Consider the following 5,288-nt stretch of genomic DNA (forward strand, 5'->3'; position numbering starts at 1 on the left):
AATTTCAATATTCCTCTGTTAATCAAAGAAAAATGACAAATATGTAGTGAAATATAGATCTAAACTGGATCCAAATTACACAGTACATAAAAATAAAAACAAGGCACTTCAAGTGCAAATAGATCATTTAACACAATTAGTTTAAATGTCTCAATGCATTTTATTTTATTTTTATTGGTTGTTCAAAACATTACATAGTTCTTGATATATCATATTTCACACTTTGATTCAAGTGGGTTATGAACTCCCATTTTTACCCCGTATACAGATTGCAGAATCACATCAGTTACACTTCCACTGATTTACATATTGACATCTGTTGTATTCTGCTGCCTTTCCTATCCTCTACTATCCCCCCTCCTCTCAATGCATTTTAAATGCCTGAAATAATATGCGGATTATCTGTACAAAATAGAACGTAAATTAGATGTCCTCAAATACATAGAAACTTTTAAATCACATGTTAATAACATTTGTTTAAAATTTACGAAAGGAAATTAGAAAATATTTTGTAAGAAAAATATTTGAAAACAGAACATACTCAAACTTTAAAAAACAACTGTCAGAGCAGTGTTTAGAGTGAAAGTTATGGCTCAATACACAATACGAATAGAAACAAGAAGAAGGAAAAGAGCAACCAACTGCCATTACACAATTGTATAAAGATTGTAATTAAATTTTAAAAACTGAAAATACTAAATTTGCTGAGACTGTGGAGTTGTAGAATATTACATGTTTTGCTGGCATATAACTTAAATTGTACAATAAATTTTACAATTTGATTGGTTTTTATAATTAAAAAAACTATAGTTTCCATGAACAAACAAGTCTAATCCCTATGTAATTGTTCGGCAAAAATACAGCTTTATCCACACAAAACTGTACAGAAATCTTTATAGCACCTTTATTCATATAGAAAAAAATGATAAATGCAAGTGTTTGAAATGCCATAATTATATAAAAGGCAAATGAGCCCAACTAAGGAGAAAAATGCTCAGGAAGTTGAAAACAAGTCATGCATAGACCATAGAGAAAGAAAACTCACACACACACACACACACACACACACACACACACTAACACACACATAGAGCTTTGAGAATGGACAAAGTACAATTGTGAAATCTTACAGGAGATCAAGTAAGATAAAGGCTAGAAAGTGGTCTTTTGGTGCCGCAGTCTGGCTGGGCACAAGATAACCGAGCTGCCAGGAGGCACTTGCAGGTTCAAACAGGAACTCCTTTATTGCCGAAGTGCTGGCGGCCCTTCCAGGAGCACCACACACCAACCAGAACTCCCAGAACTTCCTCCGCCCTCCACCAGGCTCCAGCCTCTGAAAGAACTCAAAAGGAACTCAATGGGAACTCAACCGGGGCAGAGGCAGCAAGGAGCCGCCCTATTGCTGGACAGCAGGGGTCCATATGCAACTGAATACACAGCCTGTTTCAATCCAGCATCATCTTAATGGCTCACTGGAGTCACGTCTCAACCACTCCTTCTGGTAATATGCCAGGTGCCATTCGGCTGTGGCTCTCAACAATTTGGGTCTGCAGCTGCATGTCACCTCTAACCTAGGAAAGGGAAATTCTATTACAAGGGTCAGCACAAAGCCTATTAAAGATTTCAGAAAATGAACATTAGTAATGGCATTAAAGAAAGGCTATCATGATCCAGGTGACATTTACTCAGATTTCCCAAACTAGGGCAATGAGTCAGATGAGAAATATTACAGTACGAGAAATTTAAGAAATAAAGACAAGACACAGAAATAAATGAAAAGCGGGGTCCCGGTAGGATATCCAGCCCTGATAGAGACTGGATCTAACAAGAAAATTGAGTCTATGCATGTCACTAGTCCTCCATGGGCTGTGTGGATTGTGTTGTGCATAGCAGCCTCTTGAGGAGATAGGCCTGGCTCTGCCATATCCACTTCAGGGATTGAAGGCGTGATGCAGGTAGGCCTCCACTTCTTCCTCTGCCTAAGATCCCACACAGCACCTGAGATGGGTGTGTTGCACTGAGATGTCAATCAATCTATTGACCAGGAGAGGTCATCTCCATTATAAAAGAAAGGAACCTTGGCCTCAAGCTCCCTTTTCCAGAGCTCTTACCACTGTGGAAGCTGACTCTTAAGGTTGTAGACCCCTTCCTCCCTCCATTGGAAAAACTTATGTCTATGTCACGTGACTTTTTGCTGCTTTCTTAGCTTAATGTTGCAGCTCTATTAAACCCAGTTCATCTTGTCTATGCAGGTCATTGACATGATATGTGTTTTATTTAAGTGGGTAGGAACACCAGTGGGATTCAGACTGGAGGATTTCCTGAGGAAAGTAGTAAGAAAATGGCAAAGACAACTTGGTTGGGGTTTGGCAGGTTATGCTGACCTCCTCTACTTCTGGGCTGCTGCATTTGAACCTGGGGCGGTCTGAATCAATGGGCAGGGTATCAGCATAATCTGAGAATTTCACCAAGGGAGTTCTCAGAAAAGCAAACCCCTAGCCTTCTGATGGCTCAAACAAACCCATAATTCATTCAGGGCCCCCTACAAAAGGGTATATGACTTATTTCTTGGTGGAATCTGGAGTTGAGTTTATGGAAGATGAAGGCAGATATTTGTTTATGGCAAGTTTTTCTGTTTCAATTGAGATTTTAAAAAAGAGGGTTGAATTGCTGTCTTGTGTAAAAGGAGTGTTTTCCAATTACATATGGGAATGAATGAATATGAAAAATGGAAAGATTCTAAATCTTACTTTTACAATTCAATAATTTTTGTTCAACATTTTATGTAATAATCACATGAAAATAAAAGTTGTCACATTGAATTTTATAATCTGTTGCAGTCCGGCTGCAGCAAAATAACCGGGGGTGACTAGCAACTTGTGTACATTGATACAGCAGGAGTGGGAGCCGTTTATTATAGGACAGGAGGGGTATATATACATTCCACACAGCTTATCTAATTATCATTAACTAGATACAGCAGTCAACCAATAAGGAATCTCCACACTTAATGGCTCTCTGGTGTTACTTCACAAACCACTCCCTCTGGCAAAATGCCAGGCGCCATCCTGACTTGTTTACAGACTCCAACAATAGTCTGTAAGTATATTTCATAATATCTACCTTCTTAAAGTCATTGGAACTATGTTCCTGAAATTATAACCAAGTAATAACAACTCTAAGAAAGCATCCAGTCACTGTGCATCTCTGTCTTGAGACTGCAGTTTGTAGTAATGTATTTGTCTCCTTTCTTGTTAGTGAGCATTAATTTAGGCACAGATAAACTTCTAGGAAATTTAGAAAAAACAATCATTAAATGAATCAAGAAAATGTCATGATGTGTCTTATTCTGGCATGCATTTTTATCTTGTCAACAGGAAGACTGACAGACATAGTAGTTACACACTTCTCCTAAGGCAATGATCTGAATACCGATTGTGGATTTTTGACTGCAGATGTTAGAAGCAAACCATTCCTAACAGATGTATAATCTGATTATATATGCAATGCAATGATATTGTCAAAACCTATTAATCACTCTTTCAGGACACATTAGCAAAGCTTTAGTGACAGCTGTGAGGATTGGAATGTCTCAGCAGTTGCAGGTACTGTTGCTCATTCACACCACCCAATGGATCTTAAAGGGAAAAATAACTACATTAGGCAAGTGTGCAGCAATCTTAAAATTTTTGATGTTTAATTTTTCCCATCATTAGAGAAAAGAAATACATATTTTTTATTCCAGTAATGTCTATCCTATCTACATTTATTTGCTTCTTGCCCCTGAATTGCAGGGATTGCTTTCTGTCACGCTGGGACTAATTCAAAAATGCAGATGCAAAGCTGAACCTCTAGCACGCATATATTAGGATGCAGTCCCATGACTGATTGTTGGACAATATATGTTTACAGATGAATAATAGCAAAGCCTTGTTTATCATTGAGAATACTGACAAGTATTGATTTCTCAGCCATTGATGCATACATGTGCTACAATTTATTTTAGAAAGGATAGTGCCATGATTTTATGATCATCAACCCCTAGATCTCATTTTTGTCCTTGGTTCACCCTTACTTTTTGAGATTCCCAACACTGTTAATGATCTTCAGTGAAACTACACTAAAATAACTGTTTGCCAATATGTGATCCAAATGTTCTCACACTGAGTTATTCTGAGTTCCAGAATTTTTACACCATAGTTTATGCAAATGGATAAGCAAAATATAATTAAAATTCATTCTTTTTCCAATTCTCTTATAATCATTTAAAAAGTAAGATATTAGTTATGACCAAAATTTTCAAAGTGTGTTCTAATCAGGTCATATGAGTTAAAGAAATGTTGCAGTAGTCAAAACTGTCCTTCTGGGAAGAGGTACAAAAATGCAAATCAGTACTTAAACTACCCATTAAAGCTTGAATTGATCAATTGGTAATGTTAGAGAATAGAGGTAGCAGTAGGAGTATCCCTTCCAATTCTCTTGAAGTCAGGTAGCTCTTTTCCCAGAGATGTGTGTAACCAATTATTTATGCTGATTTGTAAATTTTTCCTAAACCATGATTTGGCTATGTTGATCTCCTATCAAAAGGGTTTATCTGATGATGAAATCTATAGTAAATATGAGTTCTTAAAATGACTCCCTTAGCTGTAGTGTCTGTTATATAACACCCACAACCTGCCGGTCAATACTTAATATCTTCGTTTTGTTTCTCCAGAACTGCTGATATTAGGAGAGGAAAGTTCTATTTCACAGATTCACATTCTTAATGATTATTTTGGAAAAATAGAGATTGTATTTCAATGGTAAATTTCTCTTAGAAATGTAAATTTCTTAAGACTGCAAATTTGATTTATGACAAATTGTTCATCTTATTCAAAGAAAAAGTTTAAAAGACATAAACAAAATATTCTGTGGTCACTTCAACAGAAATAGAAAAACAGTGGTTACTTTGAAGAATTTGAGAACAAATTTATCATTTCTTTTCTTTTTCTGAGTCAAAGTTATTAAAGTGAGAAATCTGGATCACTAAGCAGAAAGGTCAAGGAATAGCTGTTTTTAACACTTACATAATATTTTCTTATTTTTGGAAAACTTAACAAATTGTAATGTTTCTTGTCTTCATTCACAAATATTAATGCAGTAATACTAAAAAATCCTTACATGATGGAATGATTTTTTAATGTCAGTTACTATCACAAATATTAGATATCAAAACCTTTAGACAATAAAAATGTATGTAACTGATTTTCCTTCACTGTTTACTTTGCTTCAAATCCTTGTATGAAAAA

Source organism: Spermophilus citellus (genome assembly GCF_964194105.1).
Source record: "Spermophilus citellus genome assembly, contig: SCAFFOLD_113, whole genome shotgun sequence".
In the NCBI taxonomy this organism is placed as follows: domain Eukaryota; kingdom Metazoa; phylum Chordata; class Mammalia; order Rodentia; family Sciuridae; genus Spermophilus; species Spermophilus citellus.